Genomic DNA, 13,461 nt, shown 5'->3' with positions numbered 1-13,461 from the left:
TCTTGAGTCAAAACTGCTGCTTAGTGACAACAGAAAAGCTATTCATGTGCTGACTCTTGGATTTCAACCACTGCAGTTTCAACCATATGTATGTTCTACGGTAGCTATGCATCCTTTCAGATTTATGGGTTTTTCTTTCTTAAATTATAATTATACTGGAATGTTTGCTCTCAAGACATTTCTTAATTAGTATTATTCACATTATTATACAATTTTGTAATAATCACACAAATCTTGAGAGGTATTGGCCGAAAGTCTTTGAGTTGGTCATTGAAGACATTGTTCTTGGTTTTAGGTGTGTTCCTCCCTGATTAATTCTTTTAACTTGGAAAATGTCCCACAAGACATGGAGATTTGCATTAGTATCCACAAAAACCAGGTAGGCCAAACTAAACATCACTCCATATCAAGAAAGCAGCAATAGTACATGAACATCTCTTCTACAAAGAAATATGGATACCATTACAACTTTTTGCACCATAAAATAATGACTTCCAAGTGAAAACCAAGGCGAATGTATCTAATATGAACTAAAATAAGTTTGTCTATTTGTATCGTTTATAAATACAGTATTTTATTAATTTCAGTCTTGCCAATTTGTAGAAATAAACCCTTGAATTAAGTAAGAGATAAAATGCTCGGCAGTGTGCTGTTATAGTAAAATAATCAATGATGGGGTGTTTGAGCTCAAAGCTAAATATTTGCCAACGCTAACTTTTTTCTTTAATAATGACATACTTTTTATCCATTTATGGTTACATTAAATGTTCAAAAAGTAGGCAATCTTTCCTAGAGAGCCTCGAGGTCCTAGAGAAATATTACATAAAATTATCTAAACTCTACATTTTTCCACTGTGTTACTTATGAAATTGTTTGAATATCATCTAATCTAATATTGTTTTTCAGACTATGCAAATGCTGCAGGGGAGGATGCTAATTGCTAAAAAGGAGAAGGTGCTGGTTTTTGGTCAGATGCAGCTTTATGGTGAAGGAGCTTCTCAGCAAGGTGTTGCAATCAAAGTCAACCTCACTCAGTTGCTCCAGGTAAAACAATATGCCGTGTCTTCTTCTTTATTATGTGCCTTTGAGTTAATATTAATTATAACTAGTTAACACTGATCTCAAATCAGATCTCTCCTAGCTTATTGGTTAATACTTGTGACATTTAGGTCCATTTTGCTGTCCTTTCCCTACAAACTGCCAGTTTCTAGATTTTAAATGTCTGATAGAGCAGCGGCTACAGTTATTGACAGTCCATAATTATCGACACCTTTTCAGATTTACCAATAAAAAAAACACTTTTACAAAGGTGAGTTTCAGTTCCAACAGTTATTATTGGTTATTATTCCCAATCAACCGGAAGACCCCCCCCTCACCCTTTGATCTTGTCGTCTGGATGACATACTGTAGCTCATTACCGGAGATGGATTTTTTTTTTAAGCACAATCAGCAATTTGAGGAGAACCCAGACATTATCATCGCAGGTAAGCATGGTGGAAAGATCATGGACATGTTTTTACTTCTCAAATTCACCAATATTTCATCATATCCTCGTTGAAACCTACTTTGTTTCTTACTCTTTCATTTGACAGTCACCATTTTGTATCTAAACGCACGTTTGAGAAGTCACGTGAGGTGTCAATAATAGTGCTGACTTTCACTGGTGTCCACCATTATCGACACCCTGTGGAATTAAGTGACATTTACAACTGTTATGGCTCAATCTTTGTGTAACATTGTTGAAGTAGATGAAGTACTTAAAAAAAAAAAAAGTCTTGTGATTTTATAATTGTCAGGATGCAGGCACTTATGGATGTATGTGCAGGGGAGAGCGGGGTAGCAAACAGGAAATGTAGCCAAGTCACAAAACTAGAATCATAGTCACAAAGCAGGCAAAGGTTGGTCGATCGGCAAACAGGGCAATATAGAGAAGACAAGAAGCATAGAATCAGAGATAACGAGGGTCAGGAAAACTAGAGGCAGGCAGAGATAGAAAGACTTGATATGACTGGGTAACTCAGAATGATACTTTGCAATGACAGGGAGTATGAGAAAGGCTTAAGTAATGTGGCTGATTAGACATGAAATGAGAGACAGCTGACTTCAGTAAGCCGGTGACGGGGGTGCTGTGCTTCTTGGGTGTTGTAGTTCTGAGAAGCCATGTTTGTAGTTCGGTTAGAGCTGTTGCTCTCAATGTCTTTACTGACAGAACCCCCCATGAGGAGCTCACTCTGGGAACTACATTCATCCTGGGGCACCCTCTACCCCTAGGTGCAGGCTTGTCAGGGTGTTGTGTGTGGAACTCCTGTTTTAGAAGAGGGTCCAGAATGTCCTTGGCTCCTACCCAGCTTCATTCCTCTGGTCCATAGCCCTCCCAATTTACCAGATACTCTATTTGACCTCCTCTGCGTCTGAAATTAAGTATTCTGTTTACCTGGGAGTTGGTCTGTCCTTTTAGGCTTAGAGGTGGGTGATCTTGGATGGGAGCATTATCTGCAAGAGGGCCCTGAATAGCAGGTTTCAGGCAGGAGACATGGAAAGTGGGGGCTATCCGGCTGTGAGGTGGGAGCTCTAGTCTGTAAGAAACTTCTGAAGTACCTTGTATGTATACTCCTTATACTTGGTGTTTACAGACTCAATGCGTTGGTGAACCTCCTCCCATATTGCTTGGCTTCGCGAGAAACATTCCTCAACTGCTTGCACCTGTGTGGGTGCATCATCCCATGGGAATAGGGGCGGTTGGTAGCCGAGCATGCACTGAAACAGAGTTAGTTGAGTAGTAGAGTGCTTGAGTGAGTTCTGTGCATACTCGGCCCATGGAATGAATCAGGACCAGTCTCCCTGGTTCCTCATGCAGAAAATCCTTAGAAAATGCCTGATCTCCTGGTTTGCCTGTTCCACCTGGCCATTGGACTGGGGGTGATATCCAGATGTGAGGCTCACTAAGACTCCTAATCATTCCATGAAACAAGCCTATAATTGTGAGATGAACTGGGGATCACAGTCGCTGACTATGTTCTCTGGGATCCCAAAGTACCTGAATACATACTGAAATAGTAATTCAGCTGTTTGAAATGCAATGGGGATGCCAGGTAGTGGAATGAGTCTCAGAGCCTTAGAAAATCTGTCTACAGTTACTATGATGGTGGTGTTACCTTGAGATGGTGGTAGATCCATAATGAAATCAATGGCCAGGTGGGACCAGGGTCTTTGAAGTACAGGGAGGGGACAGAGCTTACCAGCAGGACGGGTTCATGGAACTTACGTCTGGGCACACCCAGAACAGGAAGCGATGAACTGGTTGACTTCCGTTCACATGTTCTCCCACCAGTACTTGTGCTTAAGCATTTGGGTGAGTTCGTTAGCTGCTTAGATGACCTGTGGTATGGGTCGCATGTGCCCATGTGATGAGTCTCCCTCGGAGGTGCTTAGGGACGTAAAGGTGGACAGTTCATTGGTCTCTCCCGAGGTCGAGAGTTCTTTATTTCTCTCCAGTCCCAAGTGATGGTCTGGATGAAACAGTCAGGTGAGAGAATGGGGTGATATTCGGGAATATGACATGACGAGTTGAAGGTTCGGGACAGGGCGTCAGCCTTGGTATTCTTGGAATCAGGATGAAAGGAGATCATGAAATTGAAACATGTGAAGAGTGCACGTGTAGCTTGGCATGGGTTAAGTCTCTTGGCCTTCTTGAGATATTCTAGGTTCTTATGGTTGGTCAATATCACGAAGGGATGTGTGGCTCCCTCCAGCCAATGTCTCCACTCCTCAAGGTCAAGCTTGATGGCTAGTAATTCTCTATTCCCAATGTCATAGTTTTTCTCTGCAGATGAGTTTCTTTGAGAAAAATGCCACCGGGTGGAGTTTGGGTCTCTCGCCGAAACACTGAGACAAGATCCCTCCTACTCCAGTGGCGGAGGCATCTATCTTGACCATGAATGGCTGGGTCAGGTCAGGGTGTTGCAGGATCAGGGCTGAAGTGAAGGCATTCTTGAGTCGATTGAAGGCTTCCTCTGCCAAGGGGTTTATAGTGGAGGTGTTTGGGTCCTTTCTTGAGCAAGGCCATTAGGGGAGGAGCAATGGTACTGAAACCTCTAATAAAGCGATGATAGAAGTTGGTGAAACCTAGGAAATGCTGGAGCTCCTTCACAGATGTGGGTACTGGCCAGGATGTGACTGCAGATACCTTGGATGAATCCATACTGACTCATTCTGTGCAAATGACATACCCCAAAAAGGAGATCTGACACAAGTGGAACTCACACTTCTCAGCTTTCATGTAGAGGTGATTTACTAACCAGCATTGGAGAACTGATCTGACATGTTCCAGATGACTATTCTCATCGAGAGAGTAGATCAAGATATCATCAATATCTGCTATCACAAACTTGCCCAGCATGTCCTGTAACATGTCACTGATGAAACACTGAAATACGCTTGGTGCTGAAGAAAGGCAATAAGGCATTACCCAGTACTCAAAATGGCCAGCAGTAGTGCTGAAGATGGTCTTCCATTCATCGCCCTCCTTGATTCTGACCAGGTTATAGGCACTGTGCAGGTCAAGTTTGGAGAAGATCTTGGCAGTATGAAGTTGTTCTAAAGCTAAGGGAACCAGTGGAAGAGGATAGGGGTATTTGACAGAGATCTGATTTAGTCCTCTAAAGTCTATGCAGGGTCAGAGGACTCCACCTTTTTTCTCCACAAAGAAGAACCCCGCTGTTGCTGGTGACTTTGACGGACATATGTACCCCTGCTTGAGGGTCTCTTGGATGTACTCCTCCATTGTAATCTGTTCTTTCTGAGAAAGGAGGTAAATATGACTGCGTGGAAGTGACGTACCTGGCAGAAGATCGATGGCACAGTCGTGTAGACAATGTGGTGGTAGGCCACAAGCTTTACCCTTGCTAAAAACTTCCTTCAGGTCAGAATAACACTCAGGAACATTCTCTATAGAATCAGGCTGTGGACTCTCTACCAAAGTAGAGGAGAAATGGAGTTGGGGATGTAGGAGACAGTTCTGAAAACACATGGATGACCACTAGAAGATCTCCTTATTCTGCTATGAGATTAGTGGGTCGTGAAACTGCAGTCAAGGATATCCCAGGATGATATCATGGTTAATGCTGGTGGTCACATATACTCCTTTTCCACCAAAGCAGTTCCAGGGCTGGTTCGGGGCCAGTGCTGGTGCTGGTTCACAACTCGTTCAACTTGCGAGCCAGCTGAGAACCAGTTTGCTTTTCCATAGCTCGCAGTGCTGAGGGAAGCCACGTCATTACGTCCCAGTATACGTCAGTTACGTTGCTACATTTGCATAAACCTTGGCACGAATATCAAAGCAAAAACAACACGGAAGAAGCAGCAGCAACAACAACAACAACAACAACAATAATGGATGACTTCGCATTTGTACAGCTGCTGCTTCTCGTTGCTTAAAAAAGGCGACCTTTCGCGGTCTTGTTATTGTTGTTGGTCTTAACAACTCCGCCCCCCGCTGACATAAGCGGTTCTTTCCTCTGGCCCAGCAGAGAGTTGGTGCTACCCTGGAACCAGTTTTTCTGGCCCCAGAGCCAGCTGTTTGTCAGTGGAAACAGAAAACCCAGTTCCAAACTAAGCACTGGCCCCGAACCAGCCCTGGAACTGCTTTGGTGGAAAAGGGGCAATAGAGAGAAATGAGTTCAGAATGAAGTGCTCCCACCTGAATACAAACGGGAGCAGTGCGAGTAGTAATGAGACCATCCCCTATTGGTCCTGTCGATGGTCCTGATGCAGAGTGGACTCTGCAGAGGGGTTGTGGACAGATCGAACTTCTGGATGATCGAGCAGCTGATGAAATTCCTCTCCGCCCCCGAGTCAACAAAGGCAGACAGCACATGTGTCAAAGATACCAGTTTCAGCAATACAGGTACTTCAAAAGACTGAGTTGAATTTTCTTACAGGACTCACCAAATCGGGTGTAGTCTCAGCTGGGCTGGTGCCAGATGGGCGAATGGGACACTGGGTGATAAGGTGATCTGAACTCCCACAATAAAAACAGAGCCCCTCTCTCGTTTGGAGCATTTCAAATGGGTATATGAAACCTCCATAGGTGTGGAGGCATCAGAAGGTTGAACAGGTCTGGTGTCATCCTTGAGAGAAGGTCGGTTGGAGAGTAGATGATCCAGTTGAATTGCTAGATCAGTGAGGGAGTCCAAGGTAAGGTGTTCATCTCTGCATGCCAGTTCACTTAGAATTTTGGGGCGAAGACCTTGGCAAAACACTGCCTTTAAAGCCAGCTCAATCCATCCACTGGCTGCCACCAGAGTTCTAAAGTCCAGGACATATTCTGCAACTCCCCTTACACCTTGTGTGATGGTGAGTAAACACTCACCAACTTCAATCCCCTCAGGTTTGTGATCATTTGGATAATTTGAGGAAATGTTCGTAGGATGTCATGTGCTCCTCTCCATTCTTCCATACCATGCTAGCCCACTGTAGCGCTTTGCTGGTGAGAAATGAAAGAAATTTAGCGATCTTACACTCTTCAGAGATGTTAGGCATGGCTGAAAATTACATGGAGCACTGAAGTAGAAATCCCTTACAATTGAGGGAATCCCCGGCATATTTCTCAGGAATGGAAAGCAATTGTGCAGGACTTGGAGAAGCTTCAGAGCATGTTAGGAGGGCCTGCAGCATCGCAGCTGCTAGCTGTGCCATCCTGGTGTAGAGGTCTGCAAGCATCTGTTGATTAGATTAGATTAGATTAGATTAGATTAGATTAGATTAGATAAAAGTTTATTGATCCCTTTTGGAGGGTTCCCTCAAGGAAATTAAGATTCCAGCAGCATCATTACAGATAAACAGAGAAAAGAAATAGAGGAAAACTTCTAGATAAATTAAAATAAATTAAGTATTTACATATACAAATATACAGTGCTCAGCGTAAATGAGTACACCCCCTTTGAAAAGTAACATTTTAAACAATATCTCAATGAACACAAAGAATTTCCAAAATGTTGACAAGACAAAGTTTAATATAACATCTGTTTAACTTATAACGTGAAAGTAAAGTTAATAATATAACTTAGATTACACATTTTTTCAGTTTTACTCAAATTAGGGTGGTGCAAAAATGAGTACACCCCACAACAAAAACTACTACATCTAGTACTTTGTATGGCCTCCATGATTTTTAATGACAGCACCAAGTCTTCTAGGCATGGAATGAACAAGTTGGCGACATTTTGCAACATCAATCTTTTTCCATTCTTCAACAATGACCTCTTTTAGTGAGTGGATGCTGGATGGAGAGTGATGCTCAACTTGTCTCTTCAGAATTCCCCATAGGTGTTCAGTTGGGTTCAGATCAGGAAACATTCTTTGCCACTGAATCACTTTCACCCTGTTCTTCAGAAATCCAACAGTGGCCTTAGATGTGTGTTTAGTCATGTTGGAAAAGTGCACAACGACCAAGGGCACAGAGTGATGGTAGCATCTCCTCTTTCAGTATAGAGCAATACATTTGTGAATTCATGATGCTATCAATGAAATGCAGCTCCCCGACACCAGCAGCACTCATGCAGCCCCACATAAGGGACACTGCAACCACCATGTTTCACTGTAGGCACCATGCATTTTTTTGTATTCCTCACCTTTGCGACACCATACAGTTTTGAAGCCATCAGTTCCAAAAACATTTATCTTGGTCTCATCACTCCAGAGTATAGAGTCCCAGTAGTCTTCATCTTTGTCAGCATGGGCCCTGGCAAACTCTAGGCTGGCTTTTTTGTGCCTGGGCTTTAGGAGAGGCTTCTTTCGTGAACCGCATCCATGCATGCCATTCCTCTGCAGTGTACGCCATATTGTGTCATGGGAAATAGTCACCCCAGTTTTGCTTTCTACTTCTTTAGATAACTGCAATGAATTTGCATACTGATTTTCTTCAACCCTTCTCATCAGAAGATGCTCTTGTCAAGGTGTTAACTTCTGTGGATGACCTGGACTTGTCTGTGAGATGGTTGCAGTTCCATCTTTCTTAAATTTTTGTACCACTTTTGCTACAGTGCTACTTGACTGATAAGTAAAGCTTTGCTGATCTTCTTATAGCCTTCACCTTTGTGGTGTAAAGAAATTATTTTCTTTGGGGAATTCTGAAGAGACAAGTTGAGCATCACTCTCCATCCAGCATCCAGTTACTAAAAGAGGTCGTTGTTGAAGAATGGAAAAAGATTGATGTTGCAAAATGTCGCCAACTTGTTCATTCCATGCCTAGAAGACTTGGTGCTGTCATTAAAAATCATGGAGGCCATAGAAAGTACTAGATGTAGTAGTTTTTGTTGTGGGGTGTATTCATTTTTGCACCACCCTAATTTGAGTAAAACTGAAAAAATGTGTAATCTAAGTTATATTATTAACCTTACTTTCACGTTATAAGTTAAACAAATGTTATATTAAACTTTTGTCTTGTCAACATTTTGGAAATTGTGTTCATTGAGATATTGTTTAAAATGTTACTTTTCAAAGGGGGTGTACTCATTTACACTGAGCACTGTAAAAAGAATAAGATATGGGAAGAGAGGAAGGGGAAGGAGGGAAAGGAAAAAAAAGGGGGGGATAAGGGGGGTGGCAGCAGGAGAGATATTGCACTTTATATTGCACATTGTCTGGTATTGCTTATTGTTAGGCTAGGCTACTGCTCCTTCCTGTCCTCCTGTTATGCCTCCTCCCCCCAGAGAGGAGTTGTACAGTCTGATGGCATGAGGGACAAAAGAGTTTTTGAATCTGTTCGTCCTGCACTTGGGAAGGAGCATTCTGTCACTGAACAGGCTCCTCTGGTTGCTGATGACGGTGTGCAGAGGGTGACTGGCATCGTCCATGATGTTCAACAGTTTGTCCATAGACCTCTTCTCTGCCACTGTCACCAGAGAGTCCAGCTTCATGCCGACCACAGAACCGGCCCGCCTGATCAGTTTGTCCAGCCTGGATGTGTCCTCCTTGGATGTGCTGCCCCCCGGCACACCACGGTGTAAAACAGGACACTGGCAACCACAGACTGATAGAACATCCACAGGAGTTTCCTGCAGATGTTAAAGGACCGCAGCCTCCTAAGGAAGTATAGCCTGCTCTGTCCCTTCCTGTATAAGTGTTTGGTGTTGCAAGTCCAGCCCAGCTTGCTGTCCAGCCACAGCCCAAGGTACTTGTAGGAATCCACAGCCTCCACCTCGACTCCCTTGATCAGAACTGGTCGTGACCTTGGTCTGGACCTCCCAAAGTCAACGACCAGCTCCTTGGTCTTTGCGGTGTTGAGATGCAGATGGTTCCTGTTGCACCACACAGCAAGGTCCCTCACCAGGCTCCTATACTCCGCCTAAGAGGCGTCCCTGAGCATTCAGAGCCATTTGCTTCACCTCCTCTGCTGTATCCATCTAAGGTGAAGTATCCTGTCAGGATGCAGGCACTTATGGATGTATGTGCCTGCATCTGGACAGGATACTTCGCCCAAGATGGATGCAGAGGAGGCAAAGCAAATGGCTCTGAATGCTCAGGGACACCTCTTAGGAGAACATCAACAGATGCTGCAGACCTCTACACCAGGATGGCACAGCTAGCAGCTGCGATGCCGCAGGCCCTCCTAACATGCTCTGAAGCTTCTCCGAGTCCTGCACAATTGCTTCCCATTCCTGAGAAATATGACGGGGATGCCCTCAATTGTAAGGGATTTCTACTTCAGTGCTCCATCGACATATTTATATAAAAGATATTTTGTACTAAATATCTTTGTCTATGTAAAACAAATTTTAAATAAAACTTATGTTTTCTTAACTTAATACCATATACTGATGATTATTTATAAAAAAAAAAATCTGGATTTCGATAATTGTGGAACAGTGTCAATAATTGTGGAATGGCATCAAGTGATCTGATACACTAAGTAATCAGGAATCAACTCATTTTTTCCAGTGGAAGTTTGAGTAATTATTCATGCACAATTTACGTATTGAAACTTTTGCAATGGCAAAAAGATCGTTAAGGTGTTGGCAACTGTAGCCACCACTATTTATTTTTACTCCTGGAAAAAAAAAAAAAAATCAGTAACATGGTGTTCCAGTCTAATGTCTGGTGTCAGGGTGCAGGCACTTATGGATGTATGTGCAGGGGACAGCAGGGAAGCAAACTGAAGACGTAGCCAAATCGCAAAGCTAGAAGAGTAGTCAAAGGCAGGCAAGGCTTGGTTGATTGGTAAACAGAGCAATATAGAGCAGACAGGAGACATGGTGGGAAATAGCAATAGCGAAGGTCAAAGAAACAAAAGCAGGCAGAACAGATGAGGCTTGGTATGACTGGGTAAACTCAGAATAACACTTCACAGTGAGAGTGTGTGAAAAAGGGGTTTAAGTAGTGTGGCTGATTAGATGTGCAATGAAAGACAGCTGATTTCAATAAGCCGGTTACAGGGGGTGCTGTGTGTGGCAGCGGGGGCGTGGCTGAGTGGAGGTCTGTGAATGGAAGTCGGAGTCAGGGAAGGTGAGTGGTCGTGTCACTACACCTGTTGTCAATTAACATGTTTGTGTGTCTCCCTCACTGACCGTGCCCAATAAAAGGAGAGCGAGAAGGGGGAAGTCGGCGCCGAGGGCTCATTGACAGCCTGTGTGTGTGTGTGTGTGTGTGTGTGTGTGCGCACGCGCACGCATGCGTGTGAGAGAGAGTGAGTTTTTTGGAGCCCTATGATGAAAGGTTGTAAAATAAAAACTCAACGCAAAAGGCCACCTGCCATGCTTCTGTGCTCCACCCACACCTGAATCTCGCCATAGTGGTGCTGAAACCCGGGACGAGTACAGAAGGGAACAGCCCCATGGAGTCCTCGCCATTCAAGGACCTCATCCATGCCCTCGCCACAGCCCAGCAGAACCAGCACCAAGCGCTGGTTGCCCTCTGGAAGGAGCAAGAACAATGGTTCGAAGCCTTGGTGCTGGCCCAACAGGAAGACTGCCAGGCTTTCCGGCACCTACTCGTGTTGGCGGGGCCCACGACTGCCACCGGAGTGGACCCTCCCCACCTCAGCCTAACAAAGATGGGTCCACACGACAACCTGGAAGCCTTCCTCGTGCTCTTCGAGCAGGCAGCGGAGGCGTGGGGTTGGCCGGTGGACCAAAGCGCAGCGCGCCTCCTCCCCCTGCTGATGGGCGAGGTGCAGCTGGCCGCACTGCAGCTCCCCGCTGACAGCCGGCTCATGTATGCGGACCTACGGAGAGCCATCTTCCAGCATGTTGAGTGCTCCCCAGAGCAACAGCGGCAGGGCTTCCGCTCGCTGTGCTTGGAGGAGGTTGGCCGGCCATTCACGTTCGGGCAGCAACTCCGGGACGCCTGAAGGTGGTGGCTGAGGACAAACAACCACGATGCCGAGGGAGTGATCGACCTGGTGACACTGGAACAATTCACCGCGTGACTTCCAGAAGGAACGGCAGAGTGGGTCCAATGTCATCGCCCGGCGTCGCTGGACCAGGCGATCGAGCTGGCAGAGGACCACATGGCGGCAGTTCCGATGGCAGGAAGGTGCGTCTCCTCTTCTCTTCCTCTCCCTCTGCTTCCCATCCTTGCCCCATTCCCCCACCACGAAGGTGGGGGCAGGCTCCCCCCCAGTGCACCCGCGGTGTCCTCCCGTTTCCCCCTTCCTTGTCTGTGTCTCTTCCCCCTCAGGTGAGTGACATCCGTAACACTGGTGCAGAGGGAGAGCCTCGGCTGGTGTGCTGGCACTGTGGGGAGCTGGAACATCAACATCAGTGCTCTGCGATGGAGGTGGGCGCGGTGGTCCGGGTCCCCGACACGCCAGAAACCGCCCTCGATTGGGCCGGAGCATATCGAATACCGGCAAGTGTCCAAGGGGATACGTATCAGGCATTGGTTGATTCCGGCTGTAACCAGACCTCAATCCACCAAAGCCTGGTACAAGGCCTTTACATAGTGTAAAGGCAGCGGTTAACCCTTGTCTCACCCGCTCGCTAATTTTGGGGACTGATTGGCCGGGGTTTAAGGAACTAAATGACGCGCATAGTGAAGAGTGGGTCCTGCTATAATTCAGCTAGGGAAAGCCCTGGAGTAGCATTGGCGGGAGAAGCTGTCACAGAGCCATCTACGTCAACACTGCGTCTGGGCGATATGCGGAGAGAGGAGCGCCCTGCTCCTCCTCCCTCTCTCAGGGATTCCCTTGGGGATTTCCCATTAAAGCAGTCATGAGATGGGACTCTGCGGCATGCATTTGACCAAGTGAGAGTAATCGATGGTCAAATTCTCCAGCCAAATGCGACACCGGCCTTCCCCTACTTTGCTATTATTAAGGATAGGTGATACTGAGTGACGCAGGACACTCAAACTGACGAAAAGATAACACAGCTGTTAATTCCAAAGAGCCGCCGGGAATTCATATTCCAGGTGGCTCACTTTAATTCCATGGCCGGCCACTTGGGGCAGGATGAGATACTAGCCTGAATAATGGCCCGGTTCTATTGGCCAGGGATTCATGGGGATGTCCGTCAGTGGTGTGCGGCGTGCCGCGAATGTCAATTAGTAAATCCCGCAGCCACTCCAAAAGCACCTTTGCGCCCTCTCCCTTTAATCAAGGCCCCTTTCGAAAGAATTGGGATGGATCTCGTCAGGCCATTAGATCGGTCAGCACAAGAATAATCGCTTTATTTTAGTTCTGGTGGACTATGCGATGCGATATCCGGAAGCAGTGCCTCTCCGCAGTATCTGAGCATGCAGTATAGCAGAAGCACTCTTCCGCTTTATCTCCCGGGTCGGGATTCCGAAAGAAATCCTGACCGACCAAGGCACTACATTCATGTCACGCACACTGCGCGAGCTGTATGGGTTACTGGGGATTAAGCCCATCCGCACCAGCCTTTATCACCCACAAATGGATGGCTTAGTAGAATGGTTTAATTGAACCATCAAAAATATAATTCAGAAGTTCATAAGCAAAGATGCATGTAATTGGGATAAGTGGCTCGAGCCCCTGTTATTTGCAGTACGAGAGGTCCCGCAAGCCTCTACAGGGTTTTCACCATTTGAATTGTTATATGGGCGTAAGCCGCATGGCATTTTGGACGTGCTACATGAAAATTGGGAGGAGGGACCTTCACCAAGTAAGAACGAAATTCAATACATTCTCGATCTGCGTGCCAAACTCCACACACTCATGCACTTAACCCAGGAGAATTTGTGGCAGGTGCAAGAATGTCAAGTCCGACTGTACGACAGGGGCATATGCCTTAGGGAGTTCACACCAGGAGACAAAAAGTACTCATATTGTTGCCCACATCGAGCTCCAAATTGGTCACCAAGTGGCAAGGCCCCTTCGAGGTCACACAGCAAGTCGGGGATGTCAAATATGAGGTGAGGCAAATGGACGGGTGGGGCATTACAGATTTACCACCTCAATCTGTTAAAATGTTGGAATGAGGAGGTCCCCGTGGCGTTGGTGTT

This window comes from Neoarius graeffei, chromosome 1, assembly GCF_027579695.1.
Source record: "Neoarius graeffei isolate fNeoGra1 chromosome 1, fNeoGra1.pri, whole genome shotgun sequence".
NCBI lineage: Eukaryota > Metazoa > Chordata > Actinopteri > Siluriformes > Ariidae > Neoarius > Neoarius graeffei.
The sequence above is the reverse complement of the archived record's forward strand: the minus strand, read 5'-3'. Positions refer to the sequence as shown.